The sequence below is a fragment of the Camelus dromedarius genome, chromosome 11 (genome assembly GCF_036321535.1).
Source record: "Camelus dromedarius isolate mCamDro1 chromosome 11, mCamDro1.pat, whole genome shotgun sequence".
NCBI lineage: Eukaryota > Metazoa > Chordata > Mammalia > Artiodactyla > Camelidae > Camelus > Camelus dromedarius.
Genome location: NC_087446.1, coordinates 67,014,707 through 67,042,657, shown reverse-complemented (window position 1 = coordinate 67,042,657; position 27,951 = coordinate 67,014,707). Strand labels below are relative to the sequence as shown.

The window sequence follows — 27,951 nt, the reverse complement described above, 5'->3', positions numbered from 1 at the left end:
CTAATAAGCAGAAACTATAGCACTTGAGGATTTAATTTAAACATAAAAAGGAAGGAATTTAAACATAATTATTAAACAGGAGGTATGTTTACACTGTTGGCTGGATCATCTTATCTGGAGAGCTTTAATAAGCAGAGAGTCTCCCCTGTTTTAGAGATGTTCATGCAGGAAAATTACTTGGATGGGTGGGCCGTTCTCACCCCAAGATCACATGACTTAGTACTCATGGAAGTAACACCTCTGTATGTTATTCCAGATGGACTGTCCTCCCATGATTATTGTCAGCTGCATCATCAGTTCAAGGAGACAGCCACCTGGGTCACACTGGAATATTAGAAAGAAAATCTCATTTAAATTTTAGATAGCTCTAACATGAAATAAAGTCATTATTTTATGCCTAAAAAAATCTAAGGAACAGAGAGTAAAGACACTCTTCTTTGGGCAACTAAGAGAAAACATGAAACAGGTTAGACTGTCAGAACACAAAGCTGTATTCACACGTCTTCATTTCTGTATTTTCACAGCCAATACACCAGATCTCCAGGATAAGTCACAAATCTGCCCTTAAAGAATGTGATGTAGAAACACGAGGAGTAGTATTTGACAAACTGGAAGAAGAACACCTTCATGGCTAGGTTGTTCCCACAGTCAGTCTGGTCATTGGGATCTCTGCAGCTAGAATAAAGAAAAGTTAAGTCTGTAAAACTGTGAACAGCTTTGAGACCATAATCAAAGCCACGGACACATGAGTTAACAAGCTAAATATGTATATATATATATACACAATTCACACTTTTTTCATATAAGCTGTTTTGAATTCCTTAAAATAGCTACTATGTTAATTCCAACTGTACACACTGTTGTAAGAGTTTCTCCCACTATGAATGCAATATCACACAAGGCAAAAAAAAAAAAACAAAATCACCCGTTCCTTAAAATTTATAAGCACAACAGTATCCAATGGGCAAGAACTGTCCTCTGTCAGGTGTAAGTTGAAAGAAAGCTACTTCTAAACATCCTGCTAAGAGAAATTCTCTTGTCTCCCTGAACGGCAGGAAGGTAGGACTATTGAAGAAAACAAACAAAACACGGGGCAACTTGCTAGAAGCATTTGGGGAACATAAAACATCCTCCTAGTTCAAAATTTGAATTGGTCTTAGTGTTTTCAGAAGATGACCACTGAGCAGACAACTGGGAGAACGACCCAGGCACATGCAGTGTGTGGGAAGCAGTTTACTAGGGCCCCTAAGCCGCTGGCTGGGATACAAGCCAGAGAGAAGAAACATTTGTTATAGAAGCCACAGCTGATGAGAATGGAGCTACACTAACAGGAACAGCATGGGGGGAGGACACATGACAGTGTGATTACTTGTCCTCTCCGTAACGCACAAGCAAATTTGCCACTGGAACCACGACCATCTTCCACTTATTTGCAATAGAGAGACTATTTACTTTCAACAATAGGGTAAATGATCTAATGTAATTGAAATTATTATTAAGCACTGACATATTTACACAGAGCTTGGACATTCTAAAGCTTTCTTTGTCCCTTTTACTAATGCATAGCTGCAGCTAATTCACTTCTCATAAAAGCTAGAGAAAATACGTTTACACTTGAAGTTTTCTAAAGACTGTAATGTACTGGAATTGAAGTGCCTAAAAGATAAAGTCTCTGTTTTGACCTGGTTCTAAAACTGGTGTAGAAATGACCTCAGCTGCAGAAGGAGCTTAACAGACTCAGTCATCTTGATTGCCACTTTCTCATATATGGCGTTCAGGGTCACGATGATGTTAAAACTGATGAGGGAAGCAGTGATGGGCGTGGCCCACCTGCAGTCAGGTACTTCTGGATTGGGTCTCTTCCATTCAGGTTCTTGGGAAGTTCTGCTGAAAATACAATGAACACTGAAAGTCCGTAGACAATGATCCCAATAACTGAAGCAATGGTCAACAGGACCTGACAACCCAAAAGCCCAGCAGCATAAGGCTCACTAATGATCATATTTTTACACAGAAAACTTGCCCCCAATCTACGCTTAAACAGACAACATGCACGTGCTGTAAACCTCACATAAACCTGAGAAGTGATGTAAATCGCATGTAAATGCCACAAGAGACGTGAATATCCGGCATGTTAAAATTTAGGGGAGGAGGAATGAAGGATGTCAAAAAGAATGAGTGCATCCACTAATGTAACATGCTGACAGCAGGAGCAGCTGTGTGCAGGGCATAAGGAATATATGGGAACTCCACTTTCTGTGAATTTTTCTGTAAACCTAAAACTGCACTAAAGAAGGAAGCCTGTTAAGTATATCTTTAAATGGCTGAAAATGGAGTAACTGGTGGCATGTTCTTTTGGAGACAAGTCTGTGATAGCAGAACCAATGAAAGTATCCCTTCTACATCTATAGAATTATTTAGGTTATGAACTAGTTGTAACCCATGAAGGGGATATGCTTCCTTTCAAGGGAGAACCTATCACTGATTCAGGGTTCAGCAGGTGCTAGCTGTCATCTTCATTCTTAATAGGACAAGTGAAGCTGTGGACATGCCCTGAGGGAAATAGTGGAAGTGACTGCAGGTCTCTGCTGATGAAAGCTTCACATGCTTTTCATACTCCTTGAGATCTTAAAATGGCAGGTACTCCTACTCCCTGCATTTGCACAAGATTCATGTCCCTGATCCATTGTAGTTCTGACTGTGTGGACTCAAGGGCAACGGGAGTGTCTGAAGCATAATTTGCACGTGGCTGGTAAGGCTTCAGTTCCTCACTAGGCAGGTATTTTTCTGCCCACTGAAGAATGCACATTAAAGGTCCCATTTTTAAACTGTTTTCCTTCCATCTACCTTCTTGGTCATAGTCCAGAAGCATGTACTCAGGGTCCCTGGCTGCTCCTGATGGCTGCCCCAGAGAGAAAGCTACAAAGAATGTGAATTTCAAGACTAGGTGAACCACATCATGTTATTTACAGTAACAGCGGGAGGCTGGCTTGCACCTGCAGGGGAGAGCAGATGGAGTGTTTACAAGCCCCTCCTGGAGCCACACTCCTGCATCTGGATCCCAGCTCCGATGCTACCTGTGGGGCCTTGTGCAAATTTCTTAACTTCTAGGGGCTTCAATCTCCTCACCCATATAATGGGGGGATAATAATAGCAATTTATAGGACTATTGTGATGAGTCAATGATTTACTAATTGTGAAAACAATTAGAACATTAACCACAGGCATGTGAAAAACTATACCTAAGTATTAGCTATGAATATGGTGACCAAAGTCTTAAAAAGGTGTTTTTCTTAGTTTTTAAGCCATCACTTTGTAGAGAAAGCATTTTATTTTCTCCTCTACTCTCTTTCATCATCCTTTTCTTCACAGTAAGTCTTCATGATTGTGAAAGGAATAACTTTTTGGTGTGTGTGTGATTAAATGTGAAAATTAGTTAAGGCTGTGAAAAATGTATTATACAAGGTATATTAAGCCTTCCTCTCTTGTACAGCACATATAGGCTATTTAAATACTATGCATTTTTAAAAAGTCTCCATAATAATTTTTTAATTATGTATTAAGTAAACTTAATAGTTAAGATTCTTTAAATGCTTACTATTGCTTCAGCACACATCTATTTTTCTAAATCCTCACAATCACCCTGTTGGGAAGGTAATATTATATCTCTTTTACAGATGAGGAAATAGAGCCACATGGAGATGATGCAATTTGCCCCAAATGAAGCAACTATTAAGTGAAAGAACTGAAATACTCAAAGAGCCCAAAGACACACTAACTGTAGAGCACTGTCTACTACATGGTCTGTGAAATTAATTGTAATTCATTTCAGAACTTTTACAAACTTGACACATTTCCATTTTTCTTCCAAGCACTTAATGGGTTCAATATTTCTTATGAAACAGGAAAGCTTTCCATTCTCCTTCCTCAAGTTTCTTCTTATTTATCATTTTTTCTGATCATAATTTTAACATTTGCTCATTAAAGATAATTTGAAAGTACTCAGTACTGGACAGAACTGTTGTCCTGGATCTGTCCCCAGTCTTAGAAGAGGGCCCAGAATTTGCTTTAGGATAAATAACCTCCCTTTTGTTTTTAGTCCTGTGATTTAAGCTCGATTAACCAACTCTTTCTGAAGCACCAGAGGTAGATGTCAGTTGGTTTAAGACAAATAATACCCCTCATTATATTGGCCTCACACATGATTGGAGAATTGGCAAATAACCCAGTAAGAGCCACTATTATGTGAGGAGATAGGTGCTTGTGCCCATGTGAATGATAAGCTTCCTCTATCAAGAGAGGAAGCTGCCAAAGAGACCTCTCTTGGTTTGGATGGATGATCTGAGATGCTGAGTGCCTAGAAGCAGCATGCTGAGACATCATTGGACACAGAATGAAGACAGGACAAGACCAGCCCTTGACATCATCTGGGCTAGAGTATCTCTCCTTGACTGAAGCCAGACCTCAGATCTGAGGTTTTCATTTACAGGAACCAATAAATCCCATGCATCCCCAATTTTGGGTGTTGTTTAAACACATTGGAAATTGATTTTGTCACCTACAATGAAAGGACTCCAACTCTGAAAATGAATAAAAAATAAAATAAGGAAAATGCTTCTACCTATAGACATAATTCCTTCAGAAGTGTACATTGTTTGTATATTACAAATCATTTTATATATTAATTTTATTCTCAAGCCTATCGTAAGTGTAACACTTTGACATGTCATAAAATATTTTCATGGACACACTTTTTCATGGCTGCAAACTATTCTACTTTGTGAACGTTTGGAAGAATATTTTGGCTGAGATTTTATATATATATATATATATACACATATAAAAATATGTCTGTGACTTGCATCCGTACTTACTTTTCCCTGCCATTTTGAAATACTTCCTGATTAAAAGTTTTTCGAAGCTGAATTAGTTGATTAAAACATAGGAATATTTTTGACTCTTGATATCAACTGCCAGACTGCTTTCTAAGAAAGCTTTAGGAGTACACCAGAAATTAACACAGCATTGTAAATCAACCATACTTCACAAAAAATATCCAGTAACCTAGGCATGGGATTGGTGATCACTGGCATTTCATCCTCATAAACAGAGCTGTGTCACTTGAGAGGTGGAAAACTACTTCATTTTGATGTGCACTGAGTGAATTACCATTGGAGTGTGACATCTATTTTTCTTTGTGAATGTGTGTTCCTTTTCTCTGCCTTCTATGCTCCTGAGATTTTTTGATGTTACCTTTGAAGTGATCTGAACTCTCTATGTATTGAAGGAATTAGCCCCTTGTTGGATTTGTAAACAAATAACATCCTCTGGTGATTTGTTTAAAATTAGGATGCTTCTGATGCATGGAAATCTTTGTATACTTTCCTCAGAAACTTACTGTTCATCTAGAGTTTGTGTAAACATCCATATTTATTTCTAGTATTTTTCTAATTGTGTTACTTTTTAAATGTTTCTGGAATTTATCACAATATATGGTTCACTGTATGATTTCAATCTTTTCTTTTCCCCCCAAGTAGCTAACGAGTGTTCCATTCACTGAATAACCTTTATTTATCTCCCTGATTTGTAATGCCTTCCATCTCTTATATTAAATTATTATTGATATCAGAGCCCATATCTGGACTTCCTGTCCTATTTTCTAATCTGGCTATTCTTGAACTACTAAAAGTCTCATTATCTTATTAATTATTATATTACTAATATGATTTTATTCACAATAAACCCCAAATCAATTTTATAACTTCTGATATTTTGGAGATATGATCTTTTAATCTAGAATCATGTGATTAAAGCATCTTTTATATCTTTCAGTAGTTTTTACTTTTATTTTTTGATAGTTCCTACTATCCTTTTCTTAGGTTATTCTTAGATATTTTACCTTGGTTGTTACTCTTGGAAAATTTTAGAAATCTTAATGCCTCCATCTGGTCTCTTAATCAGACCCTGGAGAATCCTAAACCACTGATCTGATTTGAACAAAAGAGGTGAAAAGAATAGGGGGAAGCACTGTGAGCAGAAGAGACTGTGGAACCTCCAGAGTGGCGCCCTGCATTGGCTCAGATGTTCTCTGGAAAAAGTTTTCTCTATGAGACTTCATAGTTCCCAGCTTGATTTTCAGTTTTCTCAGGATTTCACATTAGATTTTAAAAAGTCTGTGGCAGGTTCTTACCCAGAAAAAGAGCACTTGCACAAAGGGTTATATGTATAAACTTTCCCCAGGTGGTAAATGGAAAACTCTCTTCTTCCTAATTAAAAAAACAAGTTAAGTCAATCAAGGGATTACACCAATGAAATGACTTTTCTCCTAATTGGTCAATAAATCCTAAACATAATTTAAAAAAATAATTTTCAGACATAGCCTCATTATTTGTAATTGCATGGGTTTTTTCCTTTTTGTTGTTCTTTTCCGTTAACGATGTCAAACAAACAACAAAATAAGTACAGTGTTCATTTTAATACTATTTTTTGAAAATGCATATGTGAACAGTAAACTATTTCCCTGCCATGGTCTGAGCTTGGGGGTCTGGGTACCTGACGAGGCCTGAGCTTGCCTTAGATTTCAGAAGTGACGGTAGTGACAGCATAGAGTCCGTGCAGGACAGAATGTTTCACAGGTGTCGGCAGCTAACTGGTCTCCACTGTGTGTTTCTTGGTTGAGCTTTATGTGTTAATTAGCTACAACTATGAAGTTTTAGAGTTTACATTTTAGAGTTTATATTTCGAATATTTTTAAGAGATGAAATCAGTAAGAATCAAGGTTTACCTGGATTATAAAAATAGATATAGTATAATAATAGCTGTCCCTAAGTACATGGCCCTTCCTCTGTGCCAGGAAGTCTTCCAAGTAGATTCTGTACATTACTTCGACCCGTCATTGCCACAGTCATGAAGAAGCAACCCTCTTATTCTTATTTTATAGGAAACTATGGCACAGAGAAGTTAAGTTGTCCAAGATCACTCAGGAAGCAAGCTGCTGTGTTCAAATATGAATTTAGGCAACTTCATTTCCAAGCTCTCACTACCACAACGCTGGCCTCTCTAAACAATGGAGCATACTTTCGCAAGTAAAGTAAAATGCTTCAATTAAAAAACTAAACAAAAAAATATTAGGCAATTTTTTAAAAAAGGAAGTACGATAAAGTGAAATGAGTTTTCATCTTCAATTTTTCAACAAGCATGTTCTAATGAAAATTTAAACTTATTAGCTGGCAATTTTAAATTTAAAATTGGCAGTTTAAATGACCAAAAAACTTTTCTTCAGTATCTTTTGTATGCTGCCAATATGATACGTTTTTGTTTTTCAGGACTCAAAAGCATTATGAACATCTAATTTTGTCTAAGTTTCAGCTTTCAACTCTGAATGTACAGTCTTTTACCAACATATGCTTTGACCCCCATCTTCAGTTGTAAACAATGGGAAATATTCATAATGGGGATTATTAGAAGCTTATTACATTGTAAAAGACAAATGTCACTTTCTATTGGTAGCTGAACCTCATTTTTTTCCATTTATAAAAAGAGGAGTTTTACCTGCTCCCTCCAGAACTTTTCAGTGCCAACATTCTGTAGATCTGTGATTCAATTTATTAAATCTATAGTTGGAGACATTTTCAGATGCTCCTAGTAAAAGCATTTTCTTTCCAACGGTTATTCATGTTCACAACATACTGTCCTGCTGCTGCTGACTGCAAGTACCATCAGCTCTAAATTATCTCAGCTGATGGAAAGAAGCAATAATACAGATGACTCAAAAAATCATCTTTTCATAGCTCTGGAACGTTGATACAAAGATATATAGTTTTATTTTTTTAATTTTGCAGCAGGAGTGGCAGCAATAAATTTACATTTCCAATTATATAAAATGCCTAGCTCAAACACTGATGGCATCTCAACAAATGTTTCCCTGCTTCTCCTAACCTTTCTCTGACTTTAGGATGAGAGTCATGCTGCTTTGTGCACATCCCAACCGGAAGTGGGAGCAGTGACCGGGACTTAGTTAAAGACAAAGGGGCACCTAGTCTACGATGAAAAGGAGGCGGCAATAATGAAGGCACATGTGAAAAAATGGGAGTCAACAATAAAAACCAATGTGTCTTTCCTCCTACATCTATGTCATAGCAGCTAATTTATATTTTGCATTTATTTATTGGTGTTATGAAAGGATAAAAGTCAATGCCTCTTTTCTTATACACTTATACAAGACTTTTTCTTTTCCCCCTTTTTACTGTTACTATGAATGAAGGACCACACTTCTCTTCTGTGTACACCATTCCAGTCAGTGCTCCTTCAACTTGGCTGCACATTAGAATAACCAGAGGAGCTTTAAAAACTTCCCTATGCCAGAATGCACCAAAGGCCACTAAGTACCATCCGAGTTAGCAGTGATGGAATCCAGGCACCAACATTTTTTAAGGTCCCCTGGTGATTCCAACATGCAGCCAAGGCTGACAAGCCCAGAAGTAAACAGACTAAAGTGCATCTAAACAGCGCCCGCTTTTCCTGGGTAATCTCATCTGTCTCCACGTGGGGACACCGCGCCTCCTATTCTGGCTGGACTTGTTCTTCCTGTTCAAACGTGTCCCATTTTTACTCAAGTTCTGCCTGGCGCCGCTTCCAGAACTCCAGAAGTAAGGTGACTAACAGAGAGAGAGAACAGCAGAATGTGGATCTTCAGTGATGACTGATGCTTCAGAAACCAGTACTTAATATTTATTACCGTTAACACTTTGGTAAACGGTTAATAAAATCACATTTATTTATAGGCGATACTAAAGAGAAACATGAGTTAATGCCTTTTTTTAAGAAAAAAGAAAATGTAGATTATTTATTGAACTTTTGGAAACAGACTAGCTCTCTAGCTCAAGAAAAAGTTATTAACGTGATGGTCAGACGCAGGTGACTGTGTCTGATGCTAAAGTACCTGCTACCAGCACATTATGCCCACTAAAAACACAAATATCAGGGGGATGGGTATAGCTCAGTGGTAAAGCACGTGCTAAGCATGTACAAGGTCCTGGGTTCAACCCCAGTACCTCCATTAAAAAAGAAAATTAAAAAAAGTAAAATTAACTGTCACAATTTAAAAGCAGTGCACGGTCCACCCTCCAAGCCTTCTCCTCACATCCCTGTCTCTTCTGTCCAAAGGACCTGAGGGTGGGGAAGGGGATAACAATGCTTTAGTAACCCTTGCATTTCTATTTTCCACCACCCCAGTCACACAAAATTAAAATAATATTCTTAAATATGGAAAACTGCCATTTTCCTCAATCTTCGGTAAAGTAATTTTTAGAAATCGTCAATCTGTTTTAAGACTCGTAGCTTCAAATAGTAGACAAAAACAACATGAAATGTTTATTGAAAAATGTGGCTTCAGGGAAATCCCCTAAGCCCTTCTTCCAACCAGATTGTTACCCCTAGGCCCTAACTCTAGAGAAATTCCAGAATAACCACTGTTCCCTCCACCATTATACCTGAGTCTCTACCATGCTCTGAGAATAAAGAGAAAAAAGACACAGTCCCTGCTTCCGGGAGCTCCTAGGTGCACAGGACTCATCATGAAATGATGGCTGAGGAGGCTTGTTAAGACGGCTTGGATAACAGTCAGCAGTGGGTGCTCGGGGCAGAGAGCCGGAACTGTAGCCAACGCTCTCCCAGAGGAGGGAACCACTGTGGTGAGTTCTGAGATGCCCTAGAAGTGATCAGGTGAAGTTATAATGTTAAGGCCATTTCTCCCTGGGGAGCTGCACATGCAAAGGAGGGAGGCCAAAGAGAGCCAGGTCACTTCCAGGAACTGCAAATAGTCTAGAAGTGAGAACAGGGTGTGGGAGGCAGGTGAGGCAACCAGGTGGAGAGATCACAGGTGCACATCACACAGGACTCTGTGTGCCTCCAAGGTAAAGGAGACATGCAAAGTGATCTAGAGAGAAAAAAGATAGAGGCAGGGAGACCTATTGGCAGGTTCATGTGAAGGCCTGCTGAGGCCCCGCTAGGAGGAGAGAGAAGAAAACATTTCAGCAGGTGGACGGATTGGCCACAGATGTGATGGAAGGGCAGGAAGAGGTCAAAGATGCCGGCCAGCTTTCTGGCTTTGGCAGTGTCCTAAATTATAGTGCCATTTCCTAAAACAAGAAGGGCAGGAAGAGGAGCAAGTCGTGAGAGGAGACAACTGATTCAGTTCTGGCTGGGTGCCTGTGGGCTCCAGGAGAGATGTCCAATAGGCAAATAAAAGTCTAGAAATCTGGAGAAAGTTCTAGGCTGAGCCAAGTAGTTTTCCTGCTTCAAGAGGCTAATGGTTGTGAGTGGACAAGCTCACGAGAAGAGATGTAGAGGGGTAGCTCTCACCGTCCTGCACATGGGAAGCATCTGGGAGCCTTTAAAACATAGTGCGCCCCAGCCTGGTGTGGGGCCTTTGTACTGTTTATTGTTTTTTAAATACTTTCCTTTTTTGGGGGGGTAGTTAGATTTATTTATTTTAATGGAGGTACTTGGAATTGAACCCAGGACCTCTTGCATGCTAAGCAAGTGCTCAGCCACTGAGCCATACCCTCCCCACCATTTTTTTGTTTTTAGACATTAGCTCTACTGAGCAGTCAGGGTTGAGAATCAACCTGTAGAGAGCAGAGAGCCTTGGGGTAGAGATCAAGGAGAAGCTTCCCAGAGCCCTGCAGACCCCAGCAAGGGCAGCCGGAGATGCAGGGAGCCTCGGATGGGCTGTGAGGAACGTGAACCCAACACTCCCCAATGACAAACATGTTTCAAGCACCCACTTCCCAGCAGTGTTTCTTCTGAGTTTACTACTTTTCCAGTAATACTGGGTGAGAATAGAAATAATCTGGACAAAGGGATCAAATTCAAATGCTCGTTCTGACCATTCTTAGCTGCGTGATTACTGATTAAAAGGTTACCGGTCTGCCACGTGTAAACTGGGGGACCTAGAACCGTGCTCGTGGTCTGCTGTGAGCGTAATGAAATGACAACTATAAAGGCACTCCTGACTCTCAGAGGTAATTACTACTATTGTCCCCATTTGGGACACCAAGAAACAGAGTCACAGAAAGCTTCAAACATTTGCCCAAGATGAAGGTTAGTGTCTGGAATCAAGCCAATGACTTCGTGGATCCAGAGCCCAGGATCTTCTTACGAATAACACGGCACTGCCCAGGTTCCCTGCTCCAAAACCCGCCTCCCTTTGGCTCAGTTCCATGGGCCCTGCGCTGCACAGATGTCGTCACTGCCTGCCTGCCCGCCCGGTGTCTGACCCCGGCACTGCTCCCTCCATCTCACACACCGCTTCCTTGGGCACACCAACCCTCACGAGGCCATTGCTGTGGGTACTCGGATGTTTACACGGAAACGCAGGTGGCAGCCCAGCTTTTTGCTATAGATGCTGCTGTCAGTGGAGGCAAAGAGCTCACAGTTGGTGGCGGAGGCCATTTCTGGTATCCTCCTTGGCTGGAGAGCTGGATGGAATCCAGTTTCCCTCTGCAACTTAGACATCCAGCATGAGAGTTATGTAAGGCCATCTGGCCTCTCAACATAGAAATGATGCCCCCGCAGTCGTACTTAATATTGTAATCTCCTGGCTCCACCAGGGAGCAGAGGCCATGGCCTGTTGTCCAACAAGTTTTGTTTCCTTACACGACAGCTACAATGGGGTGAGTAAACACCGGACCAGAAAATCTACAAAGCCCTCGTGTACTATTTCCTGACACTTGAAGGTCACCCAAATACCCCAGATCCTCCAAGTAAACAACTAGTAAGAGGAACTGAGCTGGCTCGTCTGTCAGATCCCTGATGGCAGGACGGATTTGTCCTCTCCTGCTCTCGGGATCATCCGTTCTCCTTCTGTGTGCCCTTCCCCGATTGAAGGAGACTGTTCTTTGTTTATGGGCTATGGAGTATTTGTGGCTGTCTGACGAGAACCTTCGAAACTAGAGCTCTTGGTGAGAATGGAAGCATGGCACCCACGTCTCATGAGCTCAGCTACCGAACAGCCTCATCTAGCCAAGACTGTGGCCAACACCAGGGGTCCACGCTGTTGAGTGTTGGGTCTGGAGAGCAATGCCTCCACCACTGAGAAGCTGCCCCACCACTTGTGCCCTTGTCCCCATCCAGGGGGAGGTGACGCATCCATGGGGTGAAAGCCTTGAGGGCACTAGGTGACTGTGGACCAAGCTGTGACTGGCTGGTCCTGCCCCCCAAGTGACCCATGTTACCCTCACATGCAGAAAATCCCCAAAGAGACCCCTGCTTGAGGGAATGGGTCACCTATAAGCCAACTGTCCTCGGGCCACCTAAGAAGCAACAGAGTATACACAGTGAGCCACCCACTCACTACAGTATCCAAGGCTCACAGTTCCCTCATGTGACACCATGTACCCCCAGCAAAAAGAAGACCGTTACTTTGTAATTGACTTGAGAATTCTACTGAAAACACTGCCTTCCACCTTCCACTTATGAAGTTCTTTCCACTGTGTCCCCTGCTCTGCAATTGTGCAATCAGTCCAGAGCTCCCTCATGAGAAAGGAAGGAAGGGGCCGGGCAAATCCAATAAAGGAATGGCACAGCCTTTAGCACCAAGATGGTGGAAAAGTCAACTCCCAGTAGATCTTGAGCTTCAATACACACTCACCGAAATACAGCAGGATGTTAAATGGCACTCCCACAGGTCCCAGGACAGGTTCAAGGCTGACCACAAAATGTCTAAGGGTGAGTGATGGCCCAATTTCTGGGAATCCCAACACCTTTCCCAAAGCAGTTGGAATATTCCTCCCACTTATTAGCATATGAAGATACTGAGTGCATAAAATCTAACAATCCCACACCTCGTGGTTGCTCTCTCTGCTGAGATAGACAGCCCACACACTGTCTGTGGAGTGTGTATCTACTTTTACTTTAAACTGGAGCACCCAACCCCCATGCCTCATGGCCTTTCTGTTGCCTTCTGAAACAGCCCACTCTGTCTAGGTTGTATATATCTCTCTGAATAAATCTACTTTTACTGAACTGTGGCTCTCGAATTCGTTGCTGGGCAAACCAAGGACCCACACTTGGTGAGGTGCATCCCAGGGACCCAAATACGACCTGGGATATGGCCATCCTCTCCCCCACATTTTCCTGTATCATACATTCCTTCCCAAAGGATCTCACCTTGTGCACTCCAAAATAGACAGCACTCATGTGTCCTGACCAGGATCTGCTCCTGTGTGTATCATTTCTTATTTCCACTAGAACATCAACTTCAGGAGGACAAGGATTTGGTTCTGTTCACAAAGGAAGCACCAGCACATCACAGGTGCTGGAGAAGTATTAGCTGAATGAATGAGCTGTGGGAACTCCTGGGATTTCCACCTGGAACTCCTAGCCTCTTGGGTCCCAGCTGACTACAGGTGCTCCCTGCTACTCATGGCTGACCTCTTGCCACCACTATCTGCTCTGCCATCACCTGAGCTGGGATGAGCTGAGATGGGCACACACCCCGGAGAGCATGGCGCATGGTTCATGCCGTTACAACACACTCGCCCCTTGACTGTTAGAGGTTACTTAGGGTGGACAAACTGAAGGCAGCACCATGTGCACCGCCCTACCCCACAACTCACTTGAAGCACCAGGACTGCACACAGGGGAAACGCTGGCCCTTTGCAACCTAAGGAGAGGGACTATGGGTGAGAAGAGGGTCTCTGTCAACTAACAGTCTCTTTAAAAGCCCAGTCTTAGGAAAGCTCTTTAAAGATACTTTTTGTATCATCCTTGTGTTTCTGTAATCCCTCTAGATTTTGTCATTTTAATCTACACATCAGAAATACAGATATTCTTGAAATCTCTATTGATTTTCAATGAAGAAAATCCTCAATTTCCTACACTGCTAAGAAAATTACTGCACTTTATTTAAAAAAAGCAGCTTCCTTTCATGACTTCCTATCTTCAAACACCTAATTTCACAAGAATCAGTGAAGCAGGACATGAAAATCATGCTATGCTTTATCACCTACAGGTGGGCAGGGATGAAATGAATGAGTACTGATCTCATGAGACGGATGAGGGTGAGGAAGGACCAAGGATGAGAAACCAACATTTTCTAACCCATTTCTCTTTTTCAGAGTCCCAGACAAAACAGTGTGATTGTATCAACTAAAACAAGAATATCTGCACCCTTCTAAATGCACGCTACAACTTTACTACTACACACGGCACTCTGTCACTGACCTAAAGGCTGATGACAGCCAAGAAATTTGCAGGGATCTTATTCTGTGCTCATCCCTTTTTGTCTTTGGAACCTCAGGATATTTGCCTCCTCTCCCTGAGTGTCATTTTCCTCATCCTTCAAATGGGAGTGTAACAGTCATTCATTTGCTCAGGGTCTATTTGACAACTGGAGACGGCTTATGAAAACAACAAAAACAAAAAAAGCAAAACAGAAATTCTGATCTGTGCTGTCTTCCTCCTCCTCCCTGAACATGAATGGCATCTTTCACTGAATCCCGAACTTAAGGAGTAGTTCTGATGAGGAAGTCACAGGACTGCCGTGTAACTGAGAAATGACCTGATGTAAAAGAATGAATTGCCAGCAAATCCTCAAAACCCATAAGGGTGGAAACCCTGGGAGCTACAGGCATGGGTGGGAGTTCCTTAGTACCCCATTTCACAAATGGGGAGAGTTTTGCAGGGTCCATGAAAGACACAGATAGCCCAGTAAAACCACACCATGTTTTGGAGTACACCAGGGCCACGTCGATGCTGACCTGTATTTCTTCGTGTCCCAGAGCAAGGGCCCTGGGCAGGGGTGACTGTGCTTGAGGCTGGACAAGAAATTTCTGTTCTGTCTCTTTTGCTCTCTCTCTTCCTGCAATAAAACAACTGGTAGGACTCTGGTGGGGAGCAATATACCCACATTCTCTGGCAAGCCACACACCGGGCAGCTCTAGCTGATCTGAGAGAGGACTCTTCAATGAACATATATACATCAAAGTCAGGCAGAAGGCTGCCTGTGACCTTGGGAATCCAAACCAGCTTGTCCTCTTAATCAGGATATTAGACATCTAAAGAAAGTGTGCACCAGATGAAGACGATGCATTAGACAGCGTTGGTGGTTATGGCCAGCAGTATCTAAGGACAAGTCATGCTCTGGCAGATGGGAGCATTTTGGTTGCTTTAAGAGTTTGCTACTGAAGGGCTGGGACATTTCATTGGGCCTTGAATCTCCAGACCTCTTTACTCACAAAGGCAGACAAGTTAGGTGAGCCAGCTCAGCCTTTCTTCCAACTTCCTAACCAAAATGCTATGAGGTTGAAAATATATTTCTCAGACTCTTCTGCAGCAAGGGTTCCAGATATGGCTTTAAAAATGCCCATCAGAGATTGAGATTTACAAATATTAACTACTATATATAAAAATAGCTAAAAAAACTAAATTTCTTCTGTATAGCACAGGGAACTATATTTAATATCTTGTAATAACTTTTAATGAAAAATAATATGGAAAGGAATTCATACATATATATGTGTATATGAATGACTGGAACATTGTGCTGTACATCAGAAATTGACACATTGTAACTGACTATACTTCAAATAAAAAAATATATATATATATATATAATGCCCATCAGCAGCTTCTGAGTGTCACTTAAAGCAGAAACCCAGATGATTGGAGGCAAAGGTGGGTAGAGGAGCTACGTTATTTTGCTGGGGTGGATGCAGCGGGCCTGGCAGAGATCTAGAAGGAATGCTCACAACAGCCACTTACTGATCTGCAAGTGAGTTAGGGTAATAGCTTCCTGAAATCCTCCCCACCCCTCCTGATGAGCCAGGTGTCTGGCGTTTCTCTGGAAATCACTAGGCACAGCCTGGGACTCAAACGTAAAAATTAAAAACTGCAGTAAGGTAGCGAAGAGGCTGGCAGGACGTGTTGGACAAAAGTAGGTCAGAATCAACAAAGAATGGGGAGGGGATACAACGTGGGCTGAGGACCCTGACTACAGTTGTGGATTGTCTGTGTTAAGGACTCTGAGTCAGTATGAGTAGATGGATTGGTGTGGACTAAAATGGTGGCCATTGTTCAGATAAATATGTGATTTGGACTTTATTAATTAGAGGAGGGATTTTTTTCCCCCTTCAACATTGATCATTCCTAGGGAGCAGAAAAATACTCTGCCACACAACATCTAAGTGCAAAAGAGATGCTACGGGATGGTGGTGGTGTGAAAAATTTCAGTCCCGCAGTTCCAAGGTTTCCTTAATGAGGTTCACAGCAGTTGGTACTTAAAATAAAATAAGGTACTTATAATAAAGACATCATCATATGTACATATCCTTAAAGATACACATATGGTGCTATACGTGGGCCTGAAATGTGTTCTACATTCTAAAATCCGATGAAATAAAATCAGTAGCTCAATATGCCTCTCGGCTCTATAAACATGATGTAGCTAATGATCACAGAAAACAAGATCAGCTAGTAAATTTGAAATTTGTCTTTTCCAGTGTCAAAGATAATATTTTTTGCTTTACTTAAAAAGCATTTTTTTAATTAGGACTGTCAGTGTCCATTGGTATATGGGGTTCAGTAGATATGTTCAGATGTTCTAGACAGTGACTCAGAGCAAAGACTGAGGTTTAGACAGTAGTTAAATGCCTCACCCGTGTAATCAGCATCCACATATTGCTATACTGAAAATCCTTAAAACTGAGAACTTCATTAAAACAAATAAAAGAAAGGGAAAAAAATAGCCACAGACTAGTGGAAGATTTGTAACGTGTAAAAATGACAAAGGGCTATTCATGAGCATATTCTTAAAAACCCCTACACTTTAATAAGTAAAACAACAAACGGACAACAGGTTGCACACTTCTCCCTGTAGGAGAAGCCATGCAGATGGACTCTTATGTGAATGGGGCTGGAGCTGTAGAATTAGTTACTCTTGCAAGTAACTCAGTTAAAAACAAATGCAAATGGGATACACTTCTACAATATCTGAGTAAAAATCTTGGAAAACTTACTCCTCTGTTAAGCAATGACAATGGCAAAATTTGTTAAAATTAACCTCTGCAGAACTCTGGAAATTTAACCAAGGCTTCCAGCAATAAGGGGAATGTTTATTTGAGAAAAAATAACAGCTAAATCTCCATAAAGATAATCAGTTTTGTCATATCGTAACTTGAACTACCCCCATCCCCGTATCCTCACCTAAATGGTGGCCTTTAAAAGCAACAGTCTCACAATCAAGGAAGGGGCAGAAGTGATTTGAAGTTACCCAAAAAATCCGCCCCCAGAGATCTGTCACTAATTCACCTATCTCAAACTCATGCTGTGCAAACAGCCTGTCCCCAGAATGTTTGTGGAAAACAATCAGCAGTGAGTAACTTTACAACTGCATGAGGCAGTGGTACCAGTACAGGCTAATTAGATGCTGACTAGGAGACTTAGAAGGCAAAATTGAGTATTGAGACTTTCTGGGGGTGGAGGTAGGGTTAAATAGCTCCAAAAAATTCTGAGAATTGTAGAAGTGCGTACACATGTGTGGCATATGGCAAGGAAAGATCTGAGAAAATCTTAAGCCTTCAACTCTGGCTGAACTTGAGGTTCTGCATAAGCAAGAACTAAAGGCTACAGAATAGCTGCAGACTGCCTGCCGGTGCTGAGGGCATCCCTCAGCACGCAGGCACACAGCCACCTGGCAACAGCTCAAACGATTGGCTCCAGGCATTGAAAGAATTCACTGTCCAATCATTATTACAGTGATGACAACTAGGCTTTCTGCACACATACAGATCTCATGGCCATGCATGATAAAGAATACAGACTTAACAGAATTTGTTCAGGAAAGTAACTAAATAAATATCTGCAGCAGCAATGACAATGGAAACAATGATAAACCCTGGAGATGAGGAAAATCTGGCTTTCAGATCTGCCATATTGTAATATTTTAAATGTCCAGTTTTCAACAGAAAATTACAAGATGTACAAAGAAACAGAAAAGTTTGGCCATAACACAGGGGAGAAAGTAGTCAATAGAAACTCCCTGAGGAAACCCAGACACTGGACTTACTAGACAAAGACATAAATAAGGAATTACACATATGATCAAAGAGCTAACCGAAACTATGCCTAAAGAATTTAAGTATGTGAACATCTAATTGTACAGAGAATATCAATAGATAAAATTTACATTAAAAACCAACTGGACATTCTAGAGATACAAATATAATGACTAAAATGAAAAATTCAATAAGAGATTTCTCTGTAGATATGAACTTGTTGAAGAAAAAGTCAGTTAATTTAAAACTACTGAGATTATCCAGTCTGTGGAACAGAAAGAAAAAGGAATGAAAAAAAATGAACACTGTGTCAGAGATATGTTGGACACCATCAACAATACCAATACACATATAATGTGAGCGCCAGAAGGAAGGAGAGAAAAAAAGGGGTAGAAAAAGTATATAAAGAAATAATGGCTGAAAACTTCCCAAATTTGATGAAAACATTAATTTGTACATCACAGCAGCTCAACAAACTCCACGTGGTATGAACGTAGAGACATCGAAAATAGGCACATCAGACTAAGTGTGTCAAAAGAGAAGAACAAAGAATCTTGACAGCAGAAAGAGAAAAGAGGCTCAACATATTCAAAGGCTCCTCAGTAAGACAGTTGATTTCTCATCAAAAACCATGGAGACCAGAAGGCAGTGGGATGGTATCGTCAAAGTGATAAAAGGAAAATACTGTCACCAAGTATTTTATAGCCAACAAAATGATTCTTCAAAAAAAAAAAGAAGAAATTAACACACTCCTACAAAATCTGAAAGGATCAATTGCTAGCAGGCCTGCCCTACAAGAAATACTAAGGATAGTCCAGCAGGTGTAAATGAAAAGACACTCACCTGAAAAATAAAGAGCACTACTACATGAGTAAGAAAATAAAACAGTATAAATACAGTATTACATATACGTGTTTTCTTCTATTTGATGTAAAAGACAACTACATAAAACAATACTTATGAAACAGTGTAGATGCACTTATAAATGCATAAAGGTGTAATTTGTATGACAGTGACAGCATGAGGAGGGGGAGGGAAAAGATTGATATCAAAGCAAAGTTTTTGTGTACTATTGAAATTAAGTTGGCATTCATGTGAACTAGATTGCTTTAAAACAATATGTTAATAATAATCTCCAGGGCAATGGAGGAGAAGGAGGAGGAGGAAGAGGAGGAGGAGGAGGAGAAGAAAAAGATAAAATAAACAACAAATTAAAATGGCACACTTGAAAATGCCTACTTTGTACAAAAAAGTGTAGTAATAGAGCATTGGGGAAATAAAAAGTCATATAGAAAGCAGATAGCAGATGTAACTTCAACCTGATAAGAAATTACATTAATGTAAATGAATTAAATATTCTAATCAAAATAGTAAAGGCAGAAATAAATGGAATAGAGAATAGATGAATAACAGAGAATAATCAACAAAAAGAAAAGTTGGTTCTTTGAAAAGATCAAGAAAATTGACAAATTTTTAGCTAGTACTGAAGAAAAAAAGAGAGAAGGTTCAAATTACTAAGATGAGAAATGAAAGGAAGGATGACACTACTGCCCTAACAAAAATAACAAGGAATATAAGGGAATACCATGAATACTTGTATAGCCAATAAATGAGATAATCTAGATGAAATGGATAAATTCCTAGAAGGATATGTGACTAAATCTAATTCAAGGAGAGATAGAAAACTCAAATAATCCTACAATAAGTAGTGACTGAAACAGTAATCTAAAACATTCCCACAAGGAAATGCTAGGCCAGTATGGCTTTGCTGGTGAATTCCATCAACTACTTAAAGAAAAAACAAAAACAAAAAACAAACAAACAAAAAAATGCTTCACAAACTCGTCTAAAAATAAAGAGGTGGGCACACTTCCCAATTCATTCAATGACACGAGTATCACACTGATATCAAAACCAGACAAAGGCATCACAAGAAAACTAAAGACTATCTCTTATGGATATAAATGCAAAAGTCCTCAACAGAATAAAAGCAAATCCAATCCATTAACATATAAAATAGACCACAATTCAGTGGGATGTATCCAGGTATGCAAAGGCACTTCAACATAAAAAAGTCAATTCATGTAATATGCCATATTAATAGAATAATAGATAAAAACTAGGAATAGAAGAGAACTTCCTCAACTTGACAGAGAACATCTATGAAAAACCTGGAGCAAAGATCATACATAATGGTGAAAGACTGAATTATTTCCTCCCAAAATCAACATTGTACTAGAGGTTCTAGTCAAAGCAAACAGACAAAGAAAATAAAGCCTCTAGATTAGAAAGAAAGAAATAAAACTATTTCAATTCCAGATGACATGATATTATACATTGAAATCACAAGGAATCCACAAAGAAAAAAGAGAGAGAGAGAGAGAAAAAAAAAACTATTAGAATTAAAAACATAGTTTGACCAAAATTGTAAGACACAAATCGATATATAAAAAAGTAATTATATTTCTATACAACAGCAGTGAATAATCTAAAAATAAAATGTAGGAAACATTTTCATTTACAATAGCATCAAAAAGAATAAAATACTTAGGAATATTAAGAAAAATATGTGGAATACTGAGTAAAATGTCTGAAACTTGTATATTGAAAACTAAAATACTACTGATAGAAGTTAAAAATGACCTAAAATAAATGGATAGCTCTTCTGTGTTCATGGATCAGAAGCCTTATCATTGTTAGGATGGCATTTGTCCTCAAAATGACCTATAGATTCAATGCAAATCTGGCTTTTTGGGAGAAACGAGCAAACTGTTCCTAAAACTATGGAAATGCAAGATACCCAGAATAGTCAAAACAATCTTGAAAAAGAACAAAGTTTTGAAGTTTCCAAATTCAAAACTCAGTAACAAAATGGTAATCCATACAGTGTGGTACTTGCATAAAGGACACACAAATAGATTGAGAGAAAAGAACTGAGAGTCCATAAACAAACTCTTACATGTAGCCAGTTAATTTTTCGTAAAGGTTCCATGACAATCCAACGGGAAAAAAGTAATTTTTACAAAAATGATGCTGGGACACCTGAACATACACCTGGAAAGAAAGAAAACTGAACTTTTATCTTAACACCATTTATGAAAATTAACTCAAAATAAATCACAGACCTGAAATTATAAAACTTTTAGAAAATGAACAATGAGAAAATCTTCAGGATTTTGAAGTACAAATACTTCTAAGATATGACAGCAAAAGCACAAACAACAAAAGAAAATATATCAAGTGAACTGGACTTCAGTAAAATTAAAGACTTCTGTGCTTCAAAGGACTTCATCAACAAAGTAAGAAGACAATCCACAGAATGGGTGAAAATATTTCCAATATTTTCCCTGATAAGGGACTTTTTATCCAGAATAGACAAAGGAGACTTAAAACATGAAAATACAAAGACAAATACAATTAAAATGGGCAAAGAATTTGAATAGATGTTTCTCCAAAGAAGACATACGAATGGGAAATAAGCACATAAAAAGATGTTCAACATCAGTAGGCATTAGGGAAACAGAAATCAAAAGCACAATGACATGCCACTTCATACCAAATAGGATGACAAATATATATGTTATATGATATATAAATATGTATCTATAAACTCGGTAATAAAAAGTGTTGATGAGGATGTGGAGAAACTGGACTCCTCATACATTACTACTGGAAATATAAAATGGTGCAGTCACTTTAAAAACTACTTTAGCAATTCCTCAAAATGTTAAAAGTAGAATACATCCCAGCAATTCCATTTTTTGATATATCCTGAGAAGAACTGAAAATATGTGTTCACACAAAAACTTGTCCATGAGCATTTACAGCAGAATTATTCATCATCAACTGATGGATGGATAAGCAAAGTGGTGTATTTATAACAATGGCATATTATTTGAACACAAAAAGGACTTTGGGTACTGATATATGCTACACCATGGATGAGCCTTGACAACGTCACACTAAATGAAAGACGACAATCAAAAAAGGCAGCATACTGTATGGTTCTACTTATATGAAATGCCCAGAACAGGCAAATCCGTAGAGACAGAAAGTAGAGTGGTGGCTGCTGGGGTCTAAGGGAAAGGAAGTTTAGGGAGTGACTTACTAAAGGGTACTGGTTCTTTTTGGGAGTGATGGCTACAAAACCCTGAAATGTACTTAAAATCCTAATGCACAATTTCAAAGGCTGCATTTTATGGTATGTGAATTATATCTCCATAAAGCTGTTACTTTTGAAGCTGAGCCCATATATGGAGCAACTGGCCCAGCACTGACTGCAGCATCTGGAGGGGGAGTGACCCACCCACCCACCACAAAGGAAAGGATCACCTGACCCAGTGTTGGAGGGGTGCAATCTTCTTGCCGAAAGACACTGTGAGTAGCACAGACAAGGGGGCAAACAGAGCAAGGTGAGTTTGTGAAACAGGGCGAAGACACAAAGGCCTCTCAATAAAACCATTAAGAGCACACAGTCTCTAGGAGAACAAATCTTTGTTTTTAAAATCTTTTTATATCTGTTTTATTCCTATTACATTTTTAATCTTTATTTTTAAACAGTCCTATATGTTTACAATTCTCATTTCATTTATATTCTCTTGGTTTTGATCTGTTATTTATTAGTCACAGGTTTCAAATATTGTATTTTGAATTTTCTCTTCTTTTTATTAAGATTCTTAAAAGATATCTCAACTCGATTCCTATTCTGCTTCAACTTGCTCTTCTATTATTGATTATACACTCTTTTCAAACCTTCTTTTCCTCCATTCTTTTAAAATTCTCTCTCTCTCTCTTTTAAGTTTTATTCCCACATAGGCTTTAGATAGATAAATAAATAAACTCCTTTAAGGACCACAATAGATAACTGATACTCCAAAAGCCACAGGGCCAGAGAGATATGAGCAGAATGAAGAAGCAGAGGAAGTCCTGCCAATTAAAATAGCAAGAGAAATCCCCTCAAAGAACGATCAATAAAATAGACATTGATGGCCTACTAGATCAAGATTTCAAAAAAGAAGTGATCAAATTACTGAAGGAACTAAAAGAGATAGTCTTTAGAGACATAAAATATATCAAAAACAAAATAGAAGCTATAAAGAAGAGCCAAGTAGAATTGGTAAATTCATTGGCTGAAATGAGATCTGACCTAAAGGCTGTACAAAGCAGGCTAGATAATGCAGCAGAACGAATAAGTGACCTAGAAGACAGGACAACAGAAAGCACCCAATCAGAACAGCTGAGAGAAAAACAAATATAAAACAATGAAAACAATATAAGGAACCTATGGGATAATATAAAGCATGCCAATCTATGCATAATAGGGGTACCAGAAGGGGAAGAAAGAACAAAGGGGATGGAAAAGGTAATTAAAGAAATCATGACTGAAAACTTCCCAAACTTAAAGAAGGAAACAGACACCCAAGCACAGGAGGCTCAGATGGTCCCAAACAGGAAGAGCCCAAAGAGAAACACGCCAAGATATATCATAAATCAAGATGGCCAGACTGAAGGATAAAGAAATGTTCCTAATGGCAGCAAGAGAAAAACAAAGAGTGAGTTACAAGAGAAGGCTCTCAGCTGATTTCTCTACAGAAACACTACAGGCCAGAAGGGAGTGGCAAGATATATTCAAAGCCCTGAAAGAAAAAAAAAGATGCAGCCTAGGATACTTGCTCCAGCAAGGCTATCCTTTAGAATAGAAGGAGAGATAAAGAATTTCACAGAGAAGCAAATACTAAAAGAATTTAGCAACACTAAACCCATGCTAAAAGAAATATTGAAAGGTCTACTCTAAATAGAAAAGAAGCAGGATGCTACAGAAATGAGAATTCATGACTGTGAGAGTATTTTTCCTTTCTTCTTTTTTTTTTTTTAAATCTTGTTCTCAGTAGGATGGGTTTGAGATTACATTAATATCTGTTTAGTACACACAGTTACAGTAATTGGTTAACAGACTTACAAAAAAGTGTAATCACAAGCCAAAAACTTACAAGTGAGTCACAAAAACTAAATACAATACAAAGGAAAATTACCATACCACAAAAGGAAGAAGAAAGGAACCAAGAAGAAATACCATATCAACTGCAAAAATAAGTTGAAAATAGCAATAAACTCTCATCTATCATTAATTTCTGTAAATGTTAATGGTCTAAATGCTCCAGTCAAAAGACAGAGTAGCAGACTGGATAATAAAGCAAGAACCTTCAATACACTGCATACAAGAGACACACTTTAGGGAGAAGGACACATATAGATTGAGAGTGAATGGACGGAAAAGGATATTCCATGCAAATGGAAATGCCATAAAAGCAGGTGTAGCAGTATTGATTTCAGACAAAATAGACTTTAAAACAAGGGCCATAAAGAAAGATAAATAAAGACATTTTATAATGATTAAAGGATCAATACAAGATGAAAATATTACAATCATTAATATATATGCACCCAACATGAGCACCTAAGTACATTAAACAACTACTAACAGAGATAAAGGGGGAAATTGATGGGAATACAATCATTGTCAGAAATTTTAACACCACATTAACATCACTAGACAGATCTTCCAGACAGAAAATAAATAAGGCAACAGAGAAATTAAATGATACAAGAGAATAATTGGATTTAGTGGATATTTTCAGAGCATTACAATCCCCCATAACAGAATAAACAATCTCTTAAAATGTGTGTGGAACATTTTCTAGGATTGATCATGTACTTAGTCACAAAAGAAGCCTCAACAATTTTAAGAAGATAGAAATTATCTCAAGAATCTTTACTGACCACAATGCCATGGAAACTAGAAATCAACTTCAGAGAAACAAAGGAGAAAGAAAAGAAAGCATTGAGATTAAACAACATGCTATTAGAAAACCAATGGGTCAATGATGTAATCAAAGTTGAAATTAAAGAATACCTTGAGACAAATGAAAATGAAAACACAACCACACAAAACATATGGGACACAGCAAAAGCAGTGTTAAGAGGGAAGTTTAGGGTAATGCAGGCCTTCCTCAAAAAAGAAGAACAATACCAAATAAACAATCTAACCCACCAGCTGAAAGAACTAGAAACAGAAGAGCAAAAACACACAAAAGTCAGCAGAAGGAAGGAAATAATAAAGATCATGGAGGAAATAAATAAAATAAAGATTAAAAAAATAGAGAAAATAATCAATCAAACCAAAAGCTAGTTTTTTGAAAGAATAAATAAAATCGAAAATCCTCTGGCCGTACTCACAAAGAAGAATAAAGAGAGAGCACAAATTTGCAAAATAAGAAAGGAAAATGGAGAAATCACAACAAATAACATAGAAATACAGAATATCATATGAGAATATCATGACAAACTACATGGAAAAAAATGGATAACCTAGTGGAGATGGACAAGTTTCTGGAAACATACAGTCAACTAAGACTGAATCAAGAAGAAACTATCCACTTGAACAAATGGATCAATAGGAATGAAATTGAATTAACAATAAAAAACCTCCCTACAAATAAAAGTCCAGGACTGGACAGCTTCACCGGGGAGTTCTACCACACATACAAAGAAGAACTCATACCAGTCCTTCTCAAACTCTTCCAGAAGATTGAAAAGAAGGAATATTCCCAAACTCATTCTATGAAGCCACTATTACCCTGATACCAAAACCAGGCAAACACACCACCAAAAAAGAGAATTACAGACTAATATCACTGATGAACACAGATGAAAAAAGTCTTTACCAAAATACTAGTAAATAAAATCCAACAGCACATAAAAAAGATAATACATCATGCTCAAGTGGGATTCATCTCAGGGACACAAGGGTGGTTCAACATATGAAAATCAATCAATGTAATACTTCACATCAACAAGAGAAAGGACAAAAACCACATGATCATCTCAATAGATGCAGAAAACTTTGATAAAATTCAACACCCATTTATGATAAAAATTCTCACCAAAGTGGGTATTGAGGGAACATATCTCAACATCATAAAAGCTATAGATGACAAACCTACAGCCAGCATAGCACTCAACGATGAAAACCTCAAAAGATTCCCACTAAAATCTGGGACAACTCAAGGATGCCCACTATCACCACTCCTATTCAACATAGACTTGGAAGTCCTGGCCACAGCAATCAGGCAAGTAACAGAAGTAAAAGGGGTCTAAATTGGAAAAGAAGAGGTAAAAGTGTCACTATATGCAGATGACACGACAATATATATAGAAAACCATAAAAGGTCCACACAAAAACTACTAGAGCTGATCGAAGAATTTAGCAAAGTAGCAGGTTACAAGATTAATGTTCAAAAATCAGTTGCATTTCTTTACACAAATGATGAGTCAACAGAAAAAGAAAGTAAAGAAACAATCCCCTTTAAAATAGCACCCAAAGTAATAAAATATCTAGGAATAAATCTAACCACAGACGTGAGAGAATTATACACAGAAAACTATAAACCATTGGTGAAGGAAATTAAAGAAGACTTTAAAAAATGGAAAGGTATCCCAAGCTCTTGGATTGCAAGAATCAATATTGTTAAAATGGTCACACTGCCCAAGGCAATCTACAGATTTAATGCAATCCCTACCAAATTATCCTGGACATATTCCATAGAACTAGAACAAATCACAATAAAATTTATATGGAACCATCAAAGACATAGAATTTCCAGGGAATAACTTAAGAAAAAAAGAAAGAGGCTGGAAAAATAACTGTCCCAGACTTGAGACAATACTATAGAGTTACAGTCGTCAAGACAGCATGGTATTAGTACAAAAACAGACATACAGCCAAATGGAACAGAATAGAGGGCCCAGAAATGAGCCCAAATACTTTTGGTCAACTAATATTCAACAAAGGAGGCAAGAATATACAATGGAATAAAGATAGTCTCTTCAGCAAGATAAACATAAGACAAGATGCAATAAACCTCCTAGGAGAAAATACAGGCAAAATATCTGACATACATCTCAGAAATCTTCCCCTAGGGCAGTCTACCCAAGCAATAGAAATAAAAGCAAGAATAAACAAATGGGACCTAATGAAACTTACAAGCTTCTGCACAGCAAAGGACACCTTAAGTAAAACAAAAAGACAACCTACAGAATGGGAGAACATTTTTGCAAATGAAACTAACAAAGGCTTGATCTCAAGAATATATAAGCAGCTCATATGACTTACTGAGAAACAACCAAATAACCCAATCCAAACATGGGCAGAAGACCAAAACAAGCAATTCTCCAAGGAAGATATACAAATGATCAATGGGCACATGAAAAATGCTCAATATCACTAATTATCAGAGAAATGCAAATCAAAAGTACAATGAGGTATCACCTCAAACCAGTCAGAATGGCCATCATTCAATAATCCACAAATGACATATGCTAGAGAGGCTGTGACAAAGGGAAACCTCCGACACTTCTGGTGGGAATGCAGTTTGGTGCAGCCACTGTGGAATAGGTATTGAGTTTCCTCAAAAGACTAGGAATAGAATTGCCATATGACACAGGAATCCCACTCCTGTGCATATATCCTGAAGGAACCCTACTTCAGGATGACAGCTGCACCCCAATATACATAGCAGCACTATTTACAATAGCCAAGACATGGAGATAGCTTAAACGTCCATCAACGGATGACTGGCTAAAGAAGTGGTATATTTATACAATGGAAAACTACTCGGCTATAAAAACTGACAATATAGGGCCATTTGCAGCAACGTGGATGCTCCTGGAGAATGTCATTCTAAGTTAAGTAAGCACCGTAACAAGGAATAAAGAGAAGTTACCTCTAAGTACAGTTATTTTGATTAAAATATACATACAGAAAGCAAGTCACCCCCACGACTGCTGCCAGGAGGAGCATCTGAATGTAATAGCCCAGCCCAAGCAAAGTAGATTC

General features: G+C 38.8%; 1 long non-coding RNA gene across 1 annotated transcript; it reads right to left on the bottom strand.

The window, feature by feature from the left end:
- Positions 1-15: 15 nt before the first annotated feature.
- On the bottom strand, positions 16-27,948 carry LOC135322421 (uncharacterized). Its single transcript, XR_010382988.1, has 2 exons — positions 27,875-27,948; positions 16-324 (listed from the first exon to the last, which is right to left on the bottom strand). It is a non-coding gene; the product is annotated as an uncharacterized LOC135322421 (long non-coding RNA).
- Positions 27,949-27,951: the final 3 nt, after the last annotated feature.